The following is a 27,132-nucleotide window of genomic DNA, read 5'->3' on the forward strand; positions in this document are numbered from 1 at the left end:
GGTGAAACTCAGCAGGTCTGGCAGCATTTGTGGAGGGAAAGCAGAGTTAACATTTTGAGTCCAGTGACCATTCTTCGGAAGGGTCTTCTTTCATACATATAAGTTGCCTTATTCATGAGAAAACCAGAGACATTCCTATTCGATTTCAATTGGATGAATTGTTATTGTCAGCATGAACCTAAACATGCTATTTGTCAAAATTTGCACTGTGTCCATATTTGGATGGTGAAGGTAGGGAAATGCTCAAAACAACCAAATTTACTTCTGTACACCAAAGCCAGGAAATCAATCCAAATTGTGCCCCTAGAGTTTCATTTGCTGGTGCCTAGAGGTTTTATACTGAGCTGAAGAATTTGTGCAGAATTAAAGCATTAATCACAGCACATTAGAGTGGTTTTAATTATTTATATTTTTCTTTTACAGCAGATTATTGCAAGTTAAGTATCCATTAAATGGAAGTTTGTCTGTCTCTTAAACTTTAACCACTAATGTTATTAATATTGTCAAGGGTGTTGTGCCTAAACATTAATGAACCTTCTTGCTTTGAAGCTGAACAATTATAACAAGCGCTAATCTCTCGCCTCATGCCAACAGCACTCACGAGCAAACAATTCCCAAACGAGACAATGAATAATCACTTCACAATGTCAAGACTCTCTTCAGCAGCACAGTCATATTGCAGTTAGGTCTGCCTGAACCAAGCAAGTGTGGTGGCTTCTGGAAAACAAGTCTGTCTTCTCTGAAATAAACCAACAAGGAGAGACATACTTAAATTAATATCATGAAACCATAAACCAAAGTGTTCCCTTTTTGAAAAACACAGCTGTAATCACTGAATGATAAAACTGCAGCACAGAAGGAGGCCATTTGGCTCATTGCCCCCTCTCAGATAATCTCCACATCCTTTTCCTGTCTCCTTGCAGACACTTTCACTTGAAATGCTTGTCAAAATTCAGATTGTACTCCACCCCAACCCATTTTATCTAACCCTGTCACTGGGTAGCAAAGATTTACCTCAAGTCATTGAATCCCTACAAGTGTGGAAACAGGCCATTAGGTCCGACAAGTCCACACCGAACCTCCTAAGAGTAACCCACCCAGACCCATTCCCCTCCCCTACATTTACCCCTGACTAATGCACCTAACCTATACATCCCTGAACACTATGGGCAGTTTAGCACAGCCAATTCAACTAACCTGAACATCCTTGGACTGTGGGAGGAAGCCAGAACACCTGGAGGAAACCCACACAGGCACGGGGAAAATGTGCAAACTCCACACAGACAGTTACCTGAGGTTGGAATTGAACCTGGGTTCCTGGCGCTGTGAGGTAGCAGTGCTAACCACTGAGCCACGGTGCCACCCTGAAGTCCTTTACACTTGTAATCTTAATCAATTGTGGTTTATAGATAATAATTTCTTTCAGAGTTTGGGTTGCAACCTAATACAGTAGTTCTCCTACAACACCATAGTTGCTTTCCCCGTGCAAACAAAAACCACACAATAGAAATAATGGGGACTATGGGAAAAACAGGGTTGGGGCGATCCATCAAAAATACCAGTAGAAATCGCAACAAAAATAGTAGTTACCCTAACATAAATGATAGCACAGTCAAAGTGAATTTTTAATCATATATTTTAATGAAATAATACAATAATACACTAAAATCATTGCCTAAAGCACCGTACCTTTCACGAAGTTGTTCATAAGAAAATATACAAGCTGACTGATCACGTGATGCCAATGCGGACGTCCAGTCCTCTGCACACCGCTACACCTCGTGCCAGGGATGAGAATCAGGTAACAGTGAACGGGAGTTCGCCTTGTGAAGCAAAGTCCACAATTCACAAATCGTGTCACAGCTAAATAGCGTTTAGTAACGCGCGTTATCGGAGATTAATAGAAATTAATTATATCAGTCTTTCCCCAGCCGTGATTTTAAGTCAGTACGTCCCTCCTGGAGTGTTTGTTTGAAAGACAGAAAAAAAGTAGGTGCAGGAGTAGGCCATTCAGCCCTTTGAGCCTGCACTACCATTCAAAATGGTGGAGGTTTATGACCACAAAGATAAAAGGTTTTGAAAGGCATCAACTTGTTTTTGGAGTTAGAATAAGCAAAGATTGATAACAGTTTTGAAATCAGCCCAGAGATTGGAAAGCTTTTGGACAGTTTCAAGGAGGCCCGACAAGAGTCAGATGCAGGGATAGCTCCTCTGTAAAAGAAGATTATTCAGTTAACTCAAGAAAAGAGTTTATTTTATGAAATTTACAGACTGGAAATGTTTGGTTAGAGGCCTGCAGATTATCAATTGACTAAGAAAGACCTCAGTTGTTTGAACATTCTCTGAAAATGGCCATACAACTCATCAAATAGGAACTGAGAAGATGCAGTTAGGTTAAACTGAAGATTTATTAGGAAAGGGAATCTTCTCTGGTTTTTGAATATTTGTAATGTGATGGTATAGGGGAATAGATGGAATATTGAGTTCCTGTGTGTTTTGAAATCTTTCAAACCTATATTTAGTGAGTTTTAATTTTTTTAAAAATATGTTGTGCATGTGTTTTATTGTTAAAACCAAAGCAGAGACCTAAGAAATAGAATGTAAAGAGTCTGTCAGGATGGATACACCATTGATAGGGCAAAGGGATGGGTCCAAGTGTGTCTGTTTCAATGCATGATTTGTAGGTGTCGGTGTTGGACTGGGGTGTACACAGTTAAAAATCACACAACACCAGGTTATAGTCCAACAGGTTTACTTGGAAGCACTAGTTTTCGGAGTGCTGCTCCTTCATCAGGTGTTTCAATGCAAGGATTGTCAGGAATAAGAGTGATGAACTTAGAGCATGGATCATTCAGTACTTGGAACTACGATGTTGTGGCCATAACAGAGACTTGAATTTCACAGGGGCAGGAATAGTTGCTGGATATTCCAGCGTTTAGACCTTTTAAAAATAATAGGGAGGGGGGTAAAAGAGGAGGGGGCGTAGTATTGTTAATTAGAGAGTGCATCACAGCTGCAGAAAAGGATGTTGTTGAGGAGGGTTTGTTTACTGAGTCAGTATGGGTGGAAGTCAGGAACAGGCAAGGAGCAGTCACTTTATTGGGTGTTTTCTATAGACCCCTCCAATAGCAGCAGCGAGATGGAAGAGCAGATTGGACAGCAGATCTTGGAAAGGTGCAGACATAACAGAGTTGTTACTATGGGTGACTTCAACTTCCCCAATATTGATTGGAACATCCTTTGTGCAGGTGGTCTGGATGGAGCCGATTTTGTCAGGTCTGTCCAGAAAGGATTCCTGCCTCAATTCCAGGCCAACGAGGAGAGAGGTTTGGTGCTAGGCAACGAGCCAGGCCAGGTGTCAAATCTGTCAGTGGGAGAGCATTTTCGGTGACAGTGACCACAACTGCCTTGGAGAGGGATAGGAGCAGACATTATGGAAAGGTATTTAATTAGGGGAGGGGAAATTATACTGCTATTAGACAGGTGCTGTGGAGTAGAAATTGGGAACAATTGTTCTATGGGAAATGCACAACAGAAATGTGGAGGCTGTTTAAGGGGCACTTGTGAGTGTTGGCTAACTTTGTCCCACTGAGACAGGCAAGGAATGGTAAGGTGAAGGAACCTTGGATGACAAGAGCAGAGGAGCTTCTCGTCAAGAAGCCTACTTAAGGTTGAGGAAGCAAGGATCTGGTGCAGCTTTCGAGGATTACAGGGTAGCTAGGAAAGAACTCAAAAATGGACTGAGAAGAGTGGGGTGGGGGGATGGGACATGTAAAATCCTTGGCGGGAAGGATTAGCAAAAGCCCAGAAGTGTTCTACACGTATGGAAGAACGATCAGAGAGGGTTAGGGCCGATCAGGGTTAGTGGAGGGAACTTGCGCCTGGAGTCTGAAGAGGTAGGGGAGGCCCTAAATGAATTTTTTGCTTCAGTATTCACTAGAGTGAGGGCCCTTGTTGATAATGAGAACACTGTGGGTCAGGTTAATAGGCTTGAACAGATTGATATGAAGGAAGTGGATGGGCTCGTAATTCTGGGAAGCATCAAGATGGATAAGTCCCCAGGGCCGGAACAGATATATCCAAGGTTACTATGGGAAGCGAGGACAGAGATTGCTGCGTCTCTGGCGATGATCTTTGCATCCTCACTCTCCATGGAAATAGTACTGGATGATTGAAGGGAGGCAAATATTGTTCCTCTGTTCAAGAAAGGGAATAAGGAAATCCCTGGGAATTACAGAGCAGTCAGTCTTACGTCTGTGATAAGCAAAGGTACTGGAAAGGATTCTGAGAGATAGCATTTATGATTATTTGGATAAACATAGTATGATTAAAGGTACTCAGCATGGCTTTGTGAGGGGCAGGTCATGTCTCACAAGCCTTATTGAGGTATCTGAGGATGTGACGAGACAAGTTGACGAAGGTTGAGCAGTGGTTGTGGTGTATATGGATTTCAGTAAGGCATTTGATAAGGCTCCCCAACGGTAAGCTTATTCAGGAAGCTAGAAGGTATGGGATATAGGGAAATTTAGCTGTCTGGATACAGGATTGGCTGGCCGAAAGAAGACAGTGAGTGGTAGTGGATGGAAAGTTTTCTGCCTGGAGGTCAGTGAGCAGTGGTGTCCCTCAGGGATCTGTTCTTCGGTCTTTATAACTGACTTGGATGAAGACGTAGAAGGGTGGTTAGTAAGTTTGCCGATGACATAAAGGTCAAGGGCTATTGCAGGTTACACCATGACATTGACAGGATGCAGAGCTGGGCTAAGAAGTGGCAGATGGATAAATGCGAAGTGATTAACTTTGAAAGGTCGAGTTTGAATGCTGAATACAGGGTTAAAGAGCAGGATTTTGGGGTCCGCGTACATGGATCCCTCAAAGTTGCCACCCAAATTGATAGGGTTGTTAAGAAGGTGTATAGTGTTTTGGCTTTCATTAACAGGGGGATTGCATTGAAGAGCTGCAAGGTTTTGCTGCAGCTCTATAAAACCCTGGTTAGACACTTGAAATATTGTGTCCAATTCTGGTCGCCTCATTGTAGGAAGGATGTAGATGCTTTAGAGAGGCTGCAGAGGAGATTTACCAGGATGCTACCTGGATTGGAGGGCTTGACTTATAAACAAAGGCTGAGTGAGCTGGGGCTTTTCACACTGGAGAGAAGAAGGAAGAGAGGTGACTTGATAGAGGTGTACAAAATAATGACAGGTATAGATAGAGTGGATAGTCAGAGACTTTTCCCAAGGGCAGAAATGGCTGTCATGAGGGGAACATAATTTTAAGGTATGGGGAGATGTCAGAGGTAGGTTCTTTACACAGAGAGTGGTGGGTGTGTAGAATGCACTGCCAGCAGTGGTAGTAGAGTCAAAGACATTAGGGACATTTAAGCGACTGCTGGACAAGCACATGGACAGCAGTAAATTGAGGAGTGTGCAGATTAGGTTGATCTTAGATTAAGACAAATGCTCAGCACAACATCTTGGGCTGAAGGGCCTGTACTGTGCTGTGCTGTTCTATGTTTTATGCAGATTTCTTCAACATATCTGGATAACTGAAATCCCTCATCCCTGAAACCTTCCTTGTAAATAATTTTTTAACTAATATTAATGGGCAGAATTGAACATTATGGGCTGAATTTTCCCAATATGTGGTTATTAGTGAACAGTCACCCACATGCCTCTGTGGCTGGTTGTGAAAGAAATTGAAATTCAAAGGACTAATGGAGAACGGGTTCCTGTTCAGCCCAGCCATTAGCTGACCACCAACCCCCTCCAGCACCCCTCAACCCCACCCATGTGATTTGTCACTAATGCCTTTGTCCACATGCACAAACAGTCACAGGAATAGCATATGTATGTACTTTCAAGCGTCATGTGTCTGATTGACTGTAAGTTTAGCTGAAAGAGCTCAATACATGGCTATCATGTCAGAGCTAAGCAGGGTCTTCATAAATTCCAAGGATAGACATTACATCGGTGAAATATTGCTCATTTCTGTGAAGCATTTTGGATCTCAACAGGTTTTAGGGATCTTTTAACCATTGTGTTCATGAATGTGGCAAAGACTTTGCTTTTTAACGAGGAGAGCATGAGGTCAAAAGTAACACGATAGGATAGATCGTTCCCTCCACTCACATTCCATACTTACGAGATCATTCATGAAGACTTATGTGTCTGAAGATAAAGATTTCATTCTGTCCATGCACTTAACAAGGGAGGTCACACTCATTCAAGGATGGGTGATGACTGAGCTCAGCCTCCATCAGAAGTCAGCCCCACAGAACCAACAAGGCCACCTCACTCTGCAGACCAAAGCAAGACAAAGGCACGCTCCATCCACTGTGAGTGGCTTGGCAGTCCATTCTCTTCTCCATTGCGCATCGTTCAAGATGGCAGGCAAGCCAGGTCGTACTCCTCTAACTGAGTTCCAGGCTCTGCCTGACAATCCACCTTCCTTCATTTGCCGTTTAGTGTTTCTGTCCCTGTCAGTTTTCAGGCTTCCCACATTTCTATCTAGCCCCTCTATTTAGCTGCAACCTCCCCACCTCAGCCCTTCACTTACTGCTTTGCCAAACACTGTCAATCCATTGAAGCCAGGTTGGTAATGAATTGTCAAAACCTCTGCTCCCGCATTACACCTCGCTCTCCTATGTTACTGGATCCTACTCTTATACTTAGAGTGGCTCCCTTTTACTGCATAAATCCCTCTATGTGTGAGCATACTTCCTCCCATCCCATCTCCCACTTTCCACTGCACTTCATAGACCAGCTTCATGAACTCCCTTGATGATTCATGTTCAAAGCCCCAGACCAACCTCTGAGGTCAGGGTCAACTGAGTTCAGCCCAGCTCTTAGACTGATGTCTTGATGGCTCCCTGACTGACTTCCCTCTGATCCTTGGAGTTGACCTGTAGGATTGACCATGGCACAATGAATGAACTGCAAGGACATGGATCTGAGTAGCTCAGTTGCAACAAGACACAAACTGAACATGGCCTACACCATAGACTGATGTTGGGTAGTTTACTGACTGACTGCTGTGGTAACTGCTGACTGTATATTGTGCCCCTTCTCTCTCTTGCACTTTTTAGAAGTGGTCATTTTGTTGAAGCATATACAGTGTGTTTGCTGCATAAACTGATGACACATGCTGTCAGCGTGACATTGATGGAGTACAGCACTGTACAGCAGCATAGTCACTTCCTTGGCTATTCAGCACAGGAAACCATGTTAAGGCACCTGCCTTTCTGTCTATAAAAGCAAGTCAAGCCAAAGATGCTTTGACCCTGTAAATTTTCAATGAAACAGCAATATGCTAAACAACAAGACAACCCAAGGAATCCGTAAGTGCCCAGGTAAATGCAAATTGAGAGAGCTCTAAGGGAACAAAGTAGTAGCCCTGAGACGCACCCTCTGCAGATGCATAGGATGCATATATCACCTTGCATGCAGAGAGGCCTGGCAGGAATATTGTAATGTGGGGTGATCATGAGCTGTACAGTGCAGTGATGATGTGCTGAAGTAAATTATAAGTTAGCCAGAGGTTAACCATGCTGATATGGTAAGGCTGATGCTTTTCCATTGTCGCCCATTGTGAATGAAAGATGGAAGTGTAGTCTATGGAGTTTGCAAAGAGATGCTGGCAAATGGATACCTAGATGGCAGCCCAGAGAAGCATGAGAAAGTTGTATCTGCCAGGTAATCCATTTGATTTTCAAGTCAGGGATTGGTACGATCCATTTTTTTTTCAACAGTGCATTGGAGAATCACAAACTGCATTTGGATAAGGTGAGATAAGCTAATAATGAGAGACACATGCATGGAAATAAGATGTGAGATTCTTATCTATCTGTTTAAACCTTATGGGGACATTCAAAGTTTCTTTCCTTGACGTTGAATATCCATTTTTTTTTACTCTCATTATTAAGCTCCTGTATTCCTCTCCACTATCTATGCTGCTGGGAAATTCTGCTCAATACTTAAATCTATGTGCATTCATCATCACTTCCCTGTTTTTTGTATTTTCAGTCTCCATTTATAACACCCAGGTCCTGAAAGCATTTTTAATCACTTTCTTAACTTGTTGTGCCACCTTCAATGAATTATAAGCGTATGCCATAGTCCTGTAATTCTGTACGTCCTTAAGATTGGTACCCATTGTTTTATATTGCATTTCCACATTCTTCCTACCAAGATGTGCCACATCCATAATAAATTTCCTCTGCCATTACCCTGACTATGTCCTCTTGAAGTCAATTTCATTGGAAAGCTCAATTGAAGGTAGTTTATCAAATGTGTTTTGGAAATGTGGAAGCAGGCCATTCAGTCCATCGAGTCCACACCAACCTTCCAAAGAGCATCCCACCTCATCTCTGTTTCCCCATATTTCCCATGGCTAATCCACCTAGTCTGCACATCCCTGGATACACTGGGAAATTTAGCATGGTCAATCCACCTAACCTGCACACCTTTGGACTGTGGGTGGAAACCGGAGCTCCTGGAGGAAACCCACGCAGACACAAGGAGAATGTACAAATTCCACACAGAGAGTTGCCTGAGGAAAGAATCAAACCCGGGCCCCTGGCGCTGTGAGGCATCAGAGATAACCACTGAGCCATCGAGCCACCTCCATGTCTACCATCTCAATTGCATTGCTCTTATTGATCCTGTTTGCTACTTCATGAAACAAATTCAATGATTTACCCATAAAAACACCATGTTGGTGTTCCCTAACTGCACTGCAATTGTCCAAGTGACTGTTACTTTAACACAGATTGTCATCTTTAAAAGCTTTCCCATTGCTGAGGTTAAAAAACTGGCCTATACTGACTGGGTTTATTTTCACGCCTTTTTTTAGAGCACAGGTATATTATTTGCTGCTTCCTAGATCTGGAATGTGGAAATTTTGAAGACTGTGATCAACATCTCCCCAGTTTCCACTTGCACTTCTCTCAGCATCCCTGGTGACTTAGCAACTTCCAATATCTCCTCCATTGTAAAGGCCTTAACTGCTGGTGAGTTCAGTGGTCCATTAATTCCAATTTAGAGGCCTCAACTCTGCATTGCCTTCACAGCAAGTGGCAAAAGTGGCTGGTTTGTTGACGAGTAAATGGAAGTGATCAGACTGCTGGGTTGGTAGCAGGAGTCTTAATTTACTTCAGTCTGGGGCTAGTTAGAGGAGAGATATGAAGCAAGGGGGATACTAAACATACCCTCTGCCTTTGCCTCCTTACCCCACACTCCCCTCTTGGTGATATTTGGAAGTAAGTCAGCAATGATCTCGAAAACCCAAAAGTTACTTTGCAAGATGGTCAGCTCACCAGTCAGCTCTTGAATTGGCTAGATCTCAATTTGACAAACTTTAACAATGCAAATATTGCACCCACACTTTAGCATTAGAAAATATAACCTATACTTGTACAACTACAGTCTACAGTCACTGCATTAATTACTGCTTGTGATTACTGTAAATAATCACATTCTTTAATTAATGTTTGTAGTTCATGTTTATCATTCCTATGTGTGAAATGCCATCTGTCATTACTTGTTATAATTACTGTATAATTACAGTTCGAAGTATTGTTCATAACTTCTATCTAAGCTTACGCTTCATAAATTACTGTCCATGATAAATGTTCATAATTACTGATGTTTGTGATAGCACTCATACTTGCCGTCTATGGTTACAATCTGACTTGCTGACTGTGACTACGGTGTGCAGTTAGTGTTTATTATTACTGTATGATTAATGCTGTGATTACTGGTTATGTTTACTATCTTTGGTTAGTGTTTTTGAATATAGTTCACAATTATTGTCTGTGATTATAAATTCATTTGTGGATTTTGGTCATAATTACTGTTTGTGATTACTGGTTTATAGTTACTATTGTCGATAAAAGTCTGTGATTCCTGTTTATAATTATTGCCTGTGACTTCTGTTTGTGATTATTTTTCATTGTTACTGTCTGATTAATCTTTATAATTAATGTCGGTGAATACCACTCATAACCTGTTTGTGATTACTGTATATAATTATTCTTGTTTACTGTCAGTGATTGCTGGTTATAATTACACTGGTTAATGACTATGTGATTATTCTTTATAATTACACTCTATGATTGCTTCTTATCTGAGGGCATTGCTGCCTCACTGTGCCAGGGCTCTGGGTTCGATTTCACCCTTTGGCATCTCTCTGTGTGGAGTTTGCACATTGTCTCTGTAGATTTCCACCAGGTGCTGTAGTTTCCTCCCACAGTCCAATGAAATGCAGGTTTTGAGAATTGGCCGTGGTAGAGTGTGCAGACTAGGTGGGTTTTCCATCGGAAATGCAGGGTTATAGGGATGGGGTGGGATGCACTTTGGAGGGTTAGTGTGGGCTTGATAGGCCAACCGACCTGCTTCCATACTATCGGGATTTTATGAGATTACTGTCTCTGATTGTTACTTATATGTAATGTCTGTGATTCCTGTTTTTAATGACTTCTCTCTATGATCCTTGTTTATAAATGTTTCTTTGAGTATTTCCTACCTGAGAATGTTGTCTATAATTCCTATAACTCACTTGCTGTGAATTTTCTCCATGATTAATGGTTATATGTTCTGCATTGAAGGTAATACTAGATAATTCACCCAGTGTGAAACTTGGTTTGGTAGATCATAAGTTTGATTTCTGTCGTTTGTTTACCATAGTGCTCAGTCATTGTGCACATGCACGAGTCAGCCAGTGTTCTCTTAACAAGAGAACACAAGATCATTACACATTTCCTATTTGATCTTTACGACTTCTTACTCAACTGACCATTCCAATGGATTAAAATTTTCTCTCCAACTCTCATAGCCTGAATCCTTCTTTCCAGATCTGATGGCCTTGTCACCTTTAATTCTGACAGCCGCAAGATTTTTTAACCAACTTTTATGTGGTGGAGATCTTTACAAATTCTCACAGCCTCCTGCTAATATTGAATTGTTCATCTGAGCTGAATCTTGATTCTGGCCTCTGAGATCTGTGTTTCCAAATCATGAAAGTCCCACTGCGTAAACGTTCAGCAACTAGCTGTCTGAGTCAAATAACTCCTCGAAGGCTGGTATCCCATCATTAAGTCACCCTTTATTTACACATAATAAATGACACTGACCCAGCTAGCACAGAGTCGGTTCCTGGAGAGAGCAGGAACCCCAAGACTTACGTTTATTCTTTTTTTTTAAGGAGGGGAGTCCTTGCACATACGCACTCACACTCACACTGATCCAACTCTCAAGATAGGCAAACACCCAAGTGGCCAATGACAAGCTGTGCCCTTAACATTGCTGTTTATTTTTTTCTCTTTCTTTTTAAAATATTTCTTTTTCTTTTTTTTATTAACCCCCACAATGCCGTCTAACTGCGGTAGTGCTTATTTTTCCCCAGCACCCATGGTGTGTGTGTGTAGGTGTGAGACACAGTGAAAGACACAAAGTCCATGAATCTTTATTCAATTTCCACCCCCAGGAAGATAGGAAAACACCCGGGTGGCCAGTGACAAGCACTGCCCTTCACATCAAAGGGCAATGCTGTATGATAAAAACAGTGAAGGGGAGGGTAGGGACTAAATCAAAATAGAGTTGGAGGGGGAAATAATGCACTCCACTCCCAGCGGCGCTCACCTCTCCCTGAACAACTCCAGGGTGTTGGTGGACACCGCGTGCTCCTTCTCCAAGGACACCCGGGCCCTAACGTAACCGCGGAAGAGGGGCAGGCAGTCGGCCCTAACGACCCCCTGCACGGCCCGCTGCCTCGACCTGTTGATGGCCAGTTTGGCCAGGCCCAGGAGTAGTCCCACGAGGAGGTCTTCAGACCTGCCCTCCCTCCTCCGTACTGGGTGCCCGAAGATCAGGAGCGTGGGACTGAAGTGCAGCCAAAAACAGAGGGGGAGGTTTTTAAGAAAATCAAAAAGGGAGTGCAAACGCCCACACCCAATATATACATGGTTCACAGACTCCACAGCGCCACAGAACAAGCAGTTGGGCTGGGAATCCGTGAACCATCGCAATCTGCGGTTGCAGGGGACTGCTGCGTGCAGCACCCTCCACCCCAGATCCCCGAGAGAAAGGGGGAGGACTCCCACGTAGAGAGCCCTTCACTGGGGATCCCCACCGCCCGGTGGAAGACTTATGTTTATTTTATTTTTTTTATTTTTTTTTGTTTTTTTTTCTTTTTGTGTGATCAAAACAGTGAAGGGAAGGGGAGACACTCCTGTTTATTATTTGTTTATTTATTTTTTCTCTTTTCTTTCTTTTGTTAACCCCAACACTACCGCCTAAGTGCTGTAGTGCTTATTATTTCCCCAGCAACCATGGTGTGTGTGTGCAGGTGTGAGACACAGTGAAAGACACTAAGTGCACCAATCTTTATTCAAATTCCACCACCAGGAAGAAAGGAAAACACCTGGGTGGCCAGTGACAAACACTGCCCTTCACATCAGAGGGCAGTGCTGTGTGATCAAAAACAGTGAAGGGGAGGGTAGGGACTAAATCAAAATAGAATTGGAGGGAGAAATGATGCACTCCACTCCCAGCGGCGCCCACCTCTCCCTGAACAACTCCAGGGTATTGGTCGACACCGCGTGCTCCTTCTCCAAGGACACCCGGGCTCTAACGTAACCGCGGAAGAGGGGCAGGCAGTCGGCCCTAACGACCCCCTCCACGGCCCGCTGCCTGGACCTGTTGATGGACAGTTTGGCCAGGCCCAGGAGCAGACCCACGAGGAGGTCTTCAGACCTGCCCTCCTTCCTCCGTACCGGGTGCCCAAAGATCAGGAGCGTGGGACTGAAGTGCAGCCAAAAACAGAGGAGAAGGTTTTTAAGGAAATCAAAAAGGGAGTGCAAACGCCCACACCCAATATATACATGGTCCACGGACTCCACAGCGCCACAGAACAAGCAGTTGGGCTGGGAGTCCGTGAACCACTGCAATCTGCGGTTGCAGGGGACTGCTGCATGCAGCACCCTCCACCCCAGATCCCCGAGAGAAAGGGGGAGGACTCCCACGTAGAGAGCCCTTCACTGGGGATCACCACCGCCCGGTGGAAGACTTATGTTTAGAACTGTCAGGTAGGACTCTCTGATTGGGGCTGTTAACCTAGTCCACTCAAGGAACTCCTACTCAATGAGATCCACCTGGCTGACCCTGTTACAATCACGACACCGGGTATCTGATTAAAGCGTTTAACTTCAATCGCATCATTTCTTGGAAGTAATGCCATTAGTTCACTGTTCTAAAACTGACTTCCTGTCCTCTTTGATATAAAGATATCTTCACAGAATCAAAATCAGAAGAGCATTTCCTCTATTTCCAAAAGCCAAATTTCTGAATGGTTATAATATATTATATATTTATAATCAAATGTCTGTTGCTACTGTTTATATTTACTTTCTGTGATTCTTGTTTATTGGCGATTTTGTCTATGATTCCTGTTTATATTAGCTGTCTGTGACTGAGTCATATCATTGCCTCCTAAACATGCTCACCTAACTTGCACCAAGTCCCTTCCATCAAATAATTTTGTGTTTGGTGATCTGCAATCTCATCTGCCAATGTCTCAAATTAAAATCCTTCTTCTTGTGTTAAAATCCCTCAATGATTCCCACACCTCCCTATCTCTGTGATCTCCTCCAGTATGTTAAGATTTCTCTGCTTCACTAATTCCACTTGTGTAAATCTAAATCCTCCTCTCTCCTCCACTTTAGAATACGTCTTCAGCTACTGACATTTCTTTCATTCCTTTTATAAAGTTTTTTTTTCTGAAGCTGATCTATTTCACTTGGTATAATATCTCATTCTGCAGCCTCTGTGTCAATTTCTAGTTGATAATACCGTTGTGAAATATCTTGGGATCTTTTACTATATTAAAGTTAATATATAAATGCAAATTTCTGTTGGTGCGTGATTGCATTCCACGATTGCTGTACTCAATTACAGTCAGTAATTACTTTTTATGATTATTATTTCTGATGGTGTCTATGATCTTGCATTGATTATGTTTCCAAATCTGGTAGGAACCTGCCACTAACTAGAGGGTGTAATACAGACTTGTCAGATATTGCAAACACCCCGGGTAAGAATAAGAGAGACAAAAATGCTGGCAATTCATATAAAGAAATGAATATGCCCTGATAGTGGGATGATCATGAAAGATAGAGAGACTGAGTTAATCTGTCTCTTCTAAGAAAAGTTTACAAGTAAGTGATAGTTTGTAGCAGTTGCTTTAAGAATAGCTGGCGTTCAAAGGCTGCCCAATATGCAGATGGTATCCCTCAGCGTCATCTCAGCATCTGTTCTTTAAGAGCAGCCAGCTCTGTGTGACTTTGAGTATTGTCCTCCTGGGTAACAGCAATCCTTGCAGACGTTTGCAGGGCTTCCATAGACTCCTACCGCTTAGATTTCTCAGCTGCAAGTGCATTTGCCTTTGGTGAAACTGTATAAAAAAAAAATTGAATTAAAATGAAATTACAAAACAGTTTGAAGCTCAGCAGGCCTTGTTAACTGTTCGATTAACATAGGCTTTTTGGGGCTGTGCTGATGCACAGTGCAGTCTGGAGCTCTCTGCTACCTTGGGAAATCAACCATTTCGTTTTGCCTCCAGACTGCAGACAAAAAGTTGCTGAATTCTTCGATTAGAAATGTTAATTTCTAGTTAGTTTTCTGTATCTTGTTACTGACATTCCTGGAGATACAACAACATATTGAGTCAGCTTGTATGGGCTGATTCCATTTGTATTATGCACTTTGCATATTCTAATTGTGCTGAAATGAGTATTAATAAGAAATGCTAATCCAATTCCACTAATTCACGCACTGGTCCTTTCAACACTTTGCACTGCCTGTGTATCAGCGAATCTTGGATTAGGCAAAAAAATAGTCAGAGCTACCTACTTTCAATCTGCAGTGGATTTTCATTTGCTTTAAGCGTTGTCACTATGTTCGACTTGTCTCAGAAAGTGCTACCTCTTGCCAGGGGCTTGTGTTCGTGGATGTTCGTCAGCGTTTCGCGGGTGGTTTATGATTCACTGTTTCAGAAGGGGATGATGCTGAGAGAAAATTCCCGTGGGCGATTGACTCATTGATTCACTGCTGCTTGCCTGTGTATGATGTGAGAGCCACAATTCACCTTTCTTTCTCAGTTAAGGGCCTGGATGACCGAATTTTGGACAGATAAAGTTTGACATGACATTGAACATGTATTTCCAAAATAAAAATCTACGTATAAACAATAAAATAATCATTCTGAGAAAAGGAATAATGAATGAAAATGTTCAGTAAAAAGTAGCAAGCAGCTGGACTTACCAATAAAATCGATTTGCCCATTATCATTTAAGAAACAGAGCTGGGGAGAGAGAGAGAGGGAGAGAAGTCCTCATCACCAGAGATGGGGTTGAGGTAGTGATCTGTGCTTAAATAATACTGAACTTAATATTTGCCTCTGATGGCTTGCATTCCCAGGTGACCTTGGTGAAACGCATGTCAAAGTGAGTGTCGGAAACAGGTTACCTTTCAGTCTGGCTTTCCCACCTGTCCAGCCTGTGTTGTGTGTAGGTGTCTGGCCTCTGTATTCAGAGGATCATCTTCTGTCTTTTCGATCACCTCCAAACACAGCTTCCCCTTGTCCATACTCTCTACCCATAGTATATCACCATCTCTGACATGTCTCATACAATTACAGCAAATATAATACATGCTCTTTTGCTTCCTCCCTCCTTACGGTCCAGTGACACAGTGAAGCTGCTTCCAGGTGGAGGAACAATTTCTATTCACAACTCATAGTGAGCTCCTTTTTACACTGGGAATACTGAATGCAGACTGGGTGATTGTTTTGCAGAACACCTTTGATCAGATCCTAAGCATGACCTGATTTTCCAGTTGCTTGTCATTTCAATACACTGTCATACTCTTATGCTCATATTTCTGTCCTGTGCCTTGCTAAACTATTCCAGTGAATCCCAATGCTAGTTGGAGAAACAATACCACATTTTCTGCGTAAGAGTTTATCGATCTTTTTAGACTCAATATGGTCCATGATGAAGTCTGTCCTCCATGATGTTTGTACATTTCACTGTTTATCTTGCTTTCATGGTTTTGCTTTCAGTCAGAGCTAAGCTATATTCTTTTATTAATAGCTACTATTAAAACCTTCCCTGTTCCTATGCTTTGTCCTTTCTATGAAACCATTATCACTCCATTTGCCTTTTCTTCTGTGATACATTTGTTCTCTACTTTCCCTTCTCTTTTATCCCACTTTGTTTTCTTTGTTGAATGTGCACTTTCTTTTAAGAGAGATTTCCTTTAGAGATTCCTTGTGCTGTGTGTGTACACTGTTGCAACTTTGCCCAATAGTTAGTCTGCATTATGTCTGCAAATTGCACACACAGAGATCAGTTAATTTTCTGTAATGTCTGATTCATAACTTGTAATGTGCTTTACCGTTTCAAATAAACGAACCCACGGATGATTATTGGACTACTTTCACTAACATATTTATTACACAAGGCTTATCGTGCTTGTGCAGGCAAATTAATCTATTAGTTGTTCACGTGGGCCACAGTCTTAGATCACGTTGAAGAGCTTGAGACAACCCCTTGATATCTTTATTTGATATAACATCACAGTGTTAAAGATATAGCTTATCCCAAAGCAGATATATCGTCAGTGAGACTCCAGTTTAGTTTGATTGAGAAAAACAAGTGATCAGGCTGTTTGCTGGATTACAGATTTGTTATTTCCTACAGCAATGGTTTGAGCTCATGCTGGTGTTTTAGTAGCTGCTCCTGCTGAGCCTGATTTGTTTTATATGTGAGTAGCTCCAGATATTCCTTTCACCTGATAATATCTTCATTGGATTGATGACCCAAAACTTGTTCATCTTGCTTCCTTTATTTCTTTTTCAGCTCTTTGTGAGCTGAACAGAGGCATCCCATAAAGACGTAATCAATTCAGAGATGCTATTCTCAAGTTGGGATTTTTTCTACAGCAGTAGTTCAGTCTTTTCCAACTTGAACATTTATCTTTCTCCCCATGGCAGATCCACCAATTCAGAACAATGTCATGCTCCATTTTTTATTCATAATCAGTTTTGCAAGTTTCACTTGAATAGATTGCTGCAGTTTCTGATGCTATCATGCTACTTTAAAACAAAACTAACTCACAGAGTTAATCAACCCTTGATGAGTTATTGATTGTTAGACCTTTATCATTAACAATCCTCACTTCTTTCTATGGAACAAAACTCATCCTATTTCCATATCTCTTCAGTTCTGATGAGGAAACGTATTGGATTTGAAATGTTTCTCTGTTTTTCTCTCTCGTAGCTGCCAGACCTGCTGAGCTTCTTCTGCAGTTTTCGATTTTATTTCAGACCTACAGGATCCACTTTTATTCCACTGACACCTTATTCCTTGCAATTTGATCCCTATGGTCATATATTTTCATCTGCCTTTGACCCTCTCAAAGAATGACCCTGCCTCTGTGCTTACTTTGAAGTCTGTTTGATCTCTGATTTTTAGTCCTGAAAAAGGCCATTGACCTGAAAGTTTGATCGTGTTTCTCTACTCAGAGATGTTGCATGCAATGCTGAGTACTTGCAGCATTTCCAGTTTTTATTTCAAAGTAGTACTGATTGCTTTTGGTTTAATCTCAATCTAGTTGACTCTCAAGTCTCTAAAATAACACTGGTGGTTTTATTGGAGCAGGAATACTGCTTATTAGCTTGAGACTTTGTCCTTAATTGGAATTCATGGAGCTGTCTTTCATCACCTTCCTATCTAGTAATCTTTGATATTGTTCACTAAAAAGGATTTAATGTAGCCAGACGATGAATGATTTAATCTCAGTCAGCCAGTGCTGATTTGTTAAAGGCAATAGGTAAGTTTGATGGGAATTCACTATTTACTAGTTGCGTAGCTAAAGAAACTGTCATCGGTGTTTTTCATGCATCTTCATAACTTTTCATAAGGTGTTCGTTTTGGTGTCTTGTAAAATCGTTGATGGAAAAATCACCAGGGATATGGTATAAGTCAAAATGCTGCACTGTGGTGTGGTTAGAAAGTTGATTAAAAAAGAAGAGTTTAAGAGTTAAGGCCAATTGATGGTGCTTAGTTTGTGATGGGATCTGCACTATGTTTATTCAAGCTAGGGCATGAGGTCAAAAATCTCCAAGTTTGTTGCGGAAGCAAGGTAGAGTTTGTTTTTGTCAGTTAGAAGGACTGCAAAGGTTTTAAGAAGACAGATAGGTCAGTAGAGTGAGAAATCAGGTGGCAGTTGCAATTTAGTATGAAGAAATATGATCTCCTACAAATCGAATCTTTATAGTTTGGAAGCAGGCCACTCAGCTCATTGAGTCCACACAGACCCTCTGAAGAGCATCCCACCCAGGAGCAGAAATTAGTCCATTCAGCCCATTGAGTCTGCTCTGCCATTCAATCATGGCTGATAAGTTTCTCAACCCTATTCTCTTGCTTTCTCCCTGTAACCCTTGATCCCCATTGACACTCAAGAACCTATCTATCTCAGTCGTAATATACTCAATGAAACACACGCCTATCCCCATTTTTCCCATGGTTAATCCATGTAGCCTGAACACTATGGGCAATTTAGCCTGGCCAATCCACCTAGCCTGCACATCTTTGGACTGTGGGAGGAAACCAGAGCACCCGGAGGAAACCTATTCAGACACTGGGGTAATATGCAAACTCCACACAGACAGTCACCCAAAGATGAGATCGACCCCAGGTCCCTGGCACGATGAGGCAGCATTGCTATCCACTGAGCCACAGGGTTTGCCCTATACTCATATAGAAATAAAGAATGAGAGTGCAAATGAATGCAAAGCAATGGAAAGAGTCTGAAGAGTGTGGATGAATAGAGTGACCTGAAGGTTTGGATGGAGGCAGATGTCATAAAAACAGTATTTGGGGTGTTTTAAATACAGGCACAGAGTAGAAAAATGAGAAAGCAATTATTAGCTTTTACTAATTGATCAGCTTATAGCTGGGACATACTCTACATTGGTAGACACTTCATTATAGTCTTCATTATTGCCCATCCCAAATTTTTTTAAATCAGACAATGAACTTCGTCACTGACAAATGTTCCCGCATTTGATCTAGAGACAATGAAGATCCAAGGATATATTCCCAAGTTATGATGAGGTGTGATTTGAAGGTGGTTGTGGTCCCATGCATCACTGACTTTGTTCTTCCTTTTGTAAAGGCTGCAGATATGGGGAATGTCATCACAACATATTGGTGGAAGTTTACCCTCACAAGACCTTTCACATGAAATGAGTTTGCTTGAATTGCATTCAATTTAATATAAGATATTGGATGGAACATGAAATACTCATCGTATGAAGCTGAGATTCATGTGTTTATGTTGTGATAGCACTCAGTTTTAAATATTATAGGTCACAAAATAATTCAACTCATTTTCAGCCTCCAAAAATATTGGTTAAAAAGGCACATATGTAATGTGGCTTTATGTTTCGAGGTGCGTCTAATGATGGTGAAAATAACCCAGCCAAGTTAACATCAAGACACAAGTAGAAAAATAGCAGTACTATGAACATTGCAGAGAGGAACATGGCACCATTTTCTTACTGATGTTATTGCCAGTTCAGTGACAGTGAATGAAGGTTGGTGATGATGAATGATGTTGCATTTATAGAAATTGATAGATATCTGCAGGCAGTTGACAGAAATAGAAGAGTAGGCATTTTGACTTTAATTCTTAATATTATTCAGTCTACATCCAATCAATATGGAGAGAAGCTACAAGAGAAGATTTAACAGATATTTTTATTTACAAAGTGTGACTAGGGACAAGACTGTATGGTGTACTTGAAGAATCAGTGATAAGACTCATCAATGTCACTACAATGAGATGATTCAGACACCACTAACTGCTGGCTTAAAGTGGAGAGGATCTCCAAGAAGATTGCACATATCGACACAGACATCAAGTTTCTACAGGAATGCAGACAAGCAGGAAAGATCCCGAAAGGATTACGGATCACGAACCCACTTAGGTCGACCTACAACACAGACTACACAGCGAGACTTTGCCAGCGCACCTCTCGTAAACTTCTCAATCATCTCGTGCACCAACTCTACAGCAGGCGCCCAACCTTGACATTCAGATGGAGTCCACACTCACAGCCCGCACACAGGATACATCAGTACAATTACGTGACATTGCCAAACAGACAAGGCGTCAAAACTACACCACGTACATGCACGCCAAGAACAAAAAACTGGAGAAGCTTGGCATTCTTACCAGTAATAGCAAAGCCCACCTTGGAACCACAGTAGACAACATTATCACTGCGGGGAAGTCTATTGTCAACTTATTGGACCACACCCTTCGACCGGAAGAGATTGAAGTCCTGAGTAGGGGTCTCAACTTCTGCCCCACCACCAAAATGGACCCGTTGGTTCTGGCAGCAGACACGGAGGAGTTCATCAGACGAATGAGACTCCGGGAATTCTTTCAAGGTGCCGGCAGTGATCCCACTGAGCCCACTGATGAACTAGAACAGTCATCACAGGGATCTGTAGAGGAGCGACCAAAGAAGGTGTCAACATGGACCCCACCGGAGAGCCACTGCCCTGGGCTGGACATGTATGCTCAAACTGTCAGGAAATATATAAATGCCAGATTCATCAGCCGTATCCACAAGGTAGAGCAAAACATCACCCGTTCCCAACGCAATGCCATCCAGGCTCTCAAAACCAATCACAACATTGTCATCAAACCAGCAGATAAAGGAGAGGCCATTGTCATTCAGAATAGAACAGATTACTGCAAGGAAGTGTGCCGAAAACTGAACAACCAGGAACACTACAGGCAACTACCAGCTGATCCGACCAAAGAACATTCCCGAGAATTAAACATACTGATCAGAACTTTGAATCCAGCCCTTCAGAGCTCCCCACGCACCCTCATCCCACGTACTTCTCGTGTTGGCGACTTCTACTGCCTTCCAAAGGTACACAAAGCCAACACACCAGGACATCCCATCGTGTCAGGAAATGGGACCCTACGTGAGAATCTCTCTGGCTATGTGGAAGGCATCTTGAAACCTATTGTACAGGGGATCCCCAGCTTCTGTCACGACACTACGGATTTCTTACAGAAACTCAGGACCCACGGACCAGTCGAACCGGGAACATTCCTCTTCACAATGGACATTTCCGCACTCTACACCAGCATCCCTCACAAGGATGGCATCGTAGCAACAGCCTCAGTATTCAACACCAACAACTGCCAGTCTCCAAACACCATCCTACAACTCATCCGCTTTATCCTCGATCATAACATCTTCACCTTTGACAACCAGTTCTTCATCCAGACACACGGGACAGCCATGGGGACCAAATTTGCACCCCAATATGCCAACATTTTATGCACAGGTTCGAAGAAGATTTCTTCTCTATGCAGGATCTTCAACCGACATTGTACACCAGGTACATTGATGACATTTTCTTCCTCTGGACCCATGGCGAGGAGTCACTGATAAAACTACACAGTGACATCAACAAGTTTCATCCCACCATCAAACTCACCATGGACTACTCTCGACTGTCTGTCTCATTCTTGGACACGTGTGTCTCCATCAAGGATGGACACCTCAGCACCACACTCTACCGCAAACCCACAGACAACCTCACAATGCTACACTTCTCCAGCATCCACCCAAAACATATTAAAACAGCCATTCCCTATGGACAAGCCCTACGCATACACTGGATCTGCTCAGATGAGGAGGAACGTGACGGACACCTGGAAGTACTCAAGGATGCCTTCACAAGAACGGGGTACGATGTTCAACTGATCGACCGCCAGTCCCGACGTGTCACAGCAAGGAACCGTAATGACTTCCTCAGGAGACAGACACGGGCTGCAACTGACAGGGTACCTTTCGTTGTTCAGTACTTCCCAGGGGCTGAAAAATTACGCCATGTTCTTCGTGACCTGCAACACATTATCAATGAGGATGAGCATCTCACCAAGACCTTCCCCACACCTCCACTAGTTGTCTTTAAACAACCACCAAACCTCAAACAGATCATTGTTCGTAGCAAACTGCCCGGCTCTCAGGACAACTCCATACAACCCTGTCATGGTGGATGCTGCAAAATGTGTCAGAGTGTGGACATAGATACCACCATTATGCATGGAAACACCTCCCACCGTGTACATGGTAGGTACTCATGCAACTCAGCCAACGTTGTCTATCTTATACGTTGCAGGCAGGGATGCCCGGAGGCATGGTACATTGGGGAAACTGAGCAAAGGCTACGAAAATGGATGAATGGGCACCACACAACAATCAACAGACAGGATGGTTCCCTCCCAGTTGGGGAACATTTCAGTGGTCCAGGACATTCAGCCTCGGACCTTCGGGTGACCATCCTCCAAGGTGGACTTCGGGACAGGCAGCAGCGGAACGTGGCCGAGCAGAGGCTGATAGCTAAGTTCGGTACCCATAGGGAGGGCCTCAACTGGGACCTTGGGTTCATGTCACATTACAGGTGATCACCATTGCACTACACACACACACACTCTAAATCAATCTAAACATCAGGTCATAGACAGAGAACACAGGGGGCTAACACCTTCAACATATTGTCTAGCTATCACCATTGTTAACAGCTAACCTGAGAATGCAACTTTAAAAAAAAGGGTTTTGTGATTTACACATGAAAGAAGTGAAACTATCACTGTATTCTAACTGATGAAAGTCTTAACAGACAATCAATTCTTCAATGTATAATTTCCGTTATATCACACTGCAAATTTTTGCTATAAATTCTGTGTTACGATCGAGCCCTCCACTATCACCAGATGAAGGAGCGTCGCTCCGAAAGCTAGTGTGCTTCCAATTAAACCTGTTGGACTATAACCTGGTGTTGTGTGATTTTTAACTTACTACAATGAGAGACAGTTTGGGACAATCATAGAGTTATAGAGATGTACAGCACGGAAACAGATCCTTTGGTCCAACTTGTTCATGCCCCCTGTGTTCTCTGTCTATGACCTGATGTTTAGATTGATTCCAATCTAAAAAGTGAGATAACAGAGTTTTACATAAATTCATGCAGTTTGTGAGCTCAGAGTTCTACATGAATATATGTGGTTTTTGAGCAAAGTGCAATGTAAAGTGCAATGGACCAGATATCCTAAACTAATCGAGTCACATTTGCCAGCACTTTGCCCCTATCCCTCTAAACTCTTCCTAATCATATACCCATCCGGTTACCATTTAAATGCTGTAATTTTACCAGCCTCCACCACTTCCTCCACCCTCTGTGTGAAAAAGTTGTCCTTTAGGTCACTTTTAATTTTTTCGCCTCTCACCCTAAACATATGCCCCAGTTTGGGATGAGCATCATTTCCTTTGCTGCATGAACAACTGAGGTGGAGACCGTTGTGTCTTTTAAGGGACAGTTGTAGAAGTATGTGAAGCTATGGAGGATTTAGGCAGTGATTATGGGAGAGAAGAGAACTGTAAGATTAGCTTTGGACAGTTACATGGTCAACATTAAGTTATTTGAATTATGACAATTGAATATAATTTCACACAATCTGACCAATCATAAACAGGAAAAAAATATTCATTGTTATTAATCATTTAAAAGGACTGTTAATACAATGATATAATCTTACACTCTCTTCTAAGTCAAAAGTTTTATTGCACTGTGCTGTTACTGACAAACCACAGTGAATAAATTTCTGTTTTTATTCAACATTCACACATTACACTGAAAATCATGGGCATCATGTTTGCTTTATCTACATAAACTATTCAGCCATGTGTTAACAAGTAATGAAACACGAGACAAGAGAAAGCAAAACACTCTGACTTGTTTTGTTTTACCAGCTCTTTATTCCTAAAATTAAAATTGTGATTTTTATTGAAAGAATTTAAATGAATGAATGTTCTAATTCAATCTAGGATTTGAGCCTCTCCTCCACAGAATGTAAGTGTGACTGAGTATTGGATATTAAATAAACATGACAGATCTGACTATACAAGGATGTAAGGTTGCTTTGCAGATACTGGAATATATATGAATTGTTTTTCCTTTTTTGGACTTGATCAATAATCCTGAAACTATTGGGGAAGAGATGAATTGTGCTAAATGGTTAGGACTAGACTTAGAATGTCAAATATGTTGGTTAAGATCTACATCATGAAAGCCATTTGGAATCCTCAGTGATAACGGCAAGATACGTGGGCAGAAGATGCGTTGTGCAAACCTCTTGGTGTCACACTGAAATAATGCCTGAGTTGCAAATTGCTTTCTTCTGGCTCTAGAATATCAGAATACTGAATACTCATCTATCCAACTATTCAAATTTTAAATGAGGATGAAATAATGGCACTGCAGACATTTTGTAACATATATAGTCTGAAAGGACAGTGATTGCAATTCTCTCTCCTGTGGAGCAAATGACAGTTATTGGTAACCACATTTGTTTCAGCTGAAATTCTGTTCTATGCTATCAGTTGTTTTGGTGCGGCACCATCCGTTAGCTCGAGGCTTCTTCAGTCTGACTGAATTGGCAATTACCTCAATGGCAAAAAACTAGATTTTTCCTCTGTGCTTTCCTGCAGAGCCTAATTGGGCACTGACTGTTGTGGTATTTAGTTTCCTGGCTAACTCTTCCTTGCACAACCTCACAACACAATGTCTGGAACATAATCTGCACTGTTCTACGTGAATTGTTTTTAATTCTTTTTGTTGCAATCCAAAGAAGTTGCATTGGCTTATTGCAATAAATCTCTATAAACTGAGCTCTATCAGAACAAAAATGAACGAATTGTAGCTTCATACAATGGATAATTCATACTTTGTTTAATATCTTTAACGTCCTATATTTCAGTCATTATTGTTCAAAATAATTTGTGTTTCTCCGGAATGGGATTAGATCGCATTTACATTTTCTAAGTCACAATGCCTTGCTTATAGAAAGCAACATGAATTAATTCTGAACTCAGTTTCCTTGGACACTGTTGGTTCCCAGAATCATTGTTTTTGCATTGTTAAAAATCATACAACACCAGGTTATTAGTCCAACAGGTTTATTTGGAAGCACAAGTTTTCAGAGCGATGCTCCTTCATCAGGTGGTTGTGAGGAAGCTCGTGCTTCCAAATAAATCTATTGGACTATAACCTGGTGTTGTGTGATTTTTAACGTTGGGCACCCCAGTCCAACACCGGCACCTCCATATCATGTTTTTGCACCAACCGAAACTTCTTTGAACAGCAGGGTCAAAGTAGCTATCAGTGTAGTGTCAGCTTTGGCTTGGATTAACATTATTTATGTTATGTCAGAAGTTGTGAATTTAAGCCTCATTCTGACATTTTGGACACAGATTGAGGAGATCTTCCAGTGCAGTGCTGAGGGTGTGCTATCCTGTCAGAAGTGCTGCCTTTGCAGGAGACATTAAACTGGTATTCTTATCTCGGTAGGATGTAAACAGTCCACTGATACTACACAAGAATCATGTTCTCAGGATTCTGCCTTTAAATTTGTATCGCAACAATGTGCAAAAAAGATTGACTTGTTATTTATCTCATGGGTGTTTGTGACACATTACCATCTGAGAACAAGTTGCTGTATTTTCCTGCAAACTGGTCGTTACATTTCCAAAGTGCCTCACTAGGAAAGCCTGAGCATATCGAAGGCACTGAGTAAGATGCAAAGACTTCAATTCTTTCTTCTCACCTCTAATACTTACCAGTTGGAACGCTAATGTGTAAGATGCAAATATATTGTTTGTCTATCATCTCCAGGCAGCTTTTTTTTGTTAAGTCCCCAAAATGATTGAAGGATTGTAATTAAGTCAAATGTAAGCTGTAGTAGCCATCTTGAGTTGTTTGGGCCAAGTTAACATTGATGTTAATGGGGCAGCAGCTTGCCACAACACTATGAAGGATACTTAGTTGATTGATCATAGAGGTCTCTATGTCTTCACATGAGTGGTTGCCCTCTCCTAGACCCAAATCCTGAATTTTATCCGTATGTTGAGTGGAGAGCCTAATGTTCACCATCCCTCCCAACCCGCCCCAAATCTTGGCCACCTTAGCTGGCCTATGACAAAATCTTTCCTGCAATACAGCCGAGGGAAAGATTGAGTAGGGTGGAAATGGATGGGAGCGATGACAGCGGGGATGCAGACTGGAGAAGTGGTTAGATGCCTTCAGTAAGTGAATAGAAAGCACAGAGAGCAGGAAGGGTGAGTAATTTGGGGGGATGAGATCAGGAGAACCATTGAGTGCACGTTGCATGCAGTGAGAGTCATAGTCCATCAGACTTAGTACGAGGCATGTGCAGTGGCAGAGTTAGAGTGAGTGCTGGTGGCCCTGTGTGTTGTGGTAGCAGAGAGAAGATCACTTAACCTTGCAGAGCTCAGCAGATAATTCACTTTCTTTTCCGACTTCTAGACGTTTCTTTTCACCCTGGACACCAACCCGATTCAGACATCGATCGCTATCTAGGCTGCATCTGGTCACGTGGTCTCCTTTGATGGTCTGGAGGAAACAGCACTGCCCTTCTCCTGCCCACTCTATCCACCAGGCATTCAGACAATCTTTTTTGCACATTGTTGCGATACAAATGATGGGCAGAATCCTGAGAACATGATTCTTGTGTAGTATCAGTGGACTGTTTACATCCTGCCAGCAAAGTGAGGAGACATCCCGCCTTTCTGGGCCATACTGTTCAGGAATCCATCAGACTCCAGCTGTTTCTCTCTGCACAGATGCTGCCAGACCTGCTGAGTTTCTCTAGCAATTTTCTGTTTTTTTTTTAATTTCATGTTTCCAGGAGCATAAGCATTTTGCCTTTATCAGATTTAAAGTAGAGCTGGGGTGGAGGGCATTGATGTTTTCCTGAGGTTTGATTCTCTCTAAATTTGTTTGTTACGGGTTAAAGGGTTGAATCTTTATTGCTATTATTCATGAGAAGATAATTTCAATCCATTATTGTTCAGCATAAATGTTTTTGTTGCTGTTTGTATGTGATAACCTTTGGTTGTTTGGTAAAAATTATTTTGATGGACTCTTGTGAATATTTTCAGTGACTGAACACCATGGTAAACAAATTG

The 27,132-nt window shown here is 42.0% G+C and overlaps 1 pseudogene; it reads left to right on the plus strand.

The window, feature by feature from the left end:
- Positions 1 to 1,738: 1,738 nt before the first annotated feature.
- LOC148149189 (uncharacterized) lies at positions 1,739 to 26,860 on the plus strand (annotated as a pseudogene).
- The last annotated feature ends 272 nt before the right edge of the window (positions 26,861 to 27,132 follow it).

The sequence above is a fragment of the Chiloscyllium plagiosum genome, unplaced genomic scaffold (genome assembly GCF_037043375.1).
Source record: "Chiloscyllium plagiosum isolate Xiang-an unplaced genomic scaffold, Cpla_swu_hap1 HiC_scaffold_9, whole genome shotgun sequence".
Taxonomy (NCBI): Eukaryota; Metazoa; Chordata; class Chondrichthyes; order Orectolobiformes; family Hemiscylliidae; genus Chiloscyllium; species Chiloscyllium plagiosum.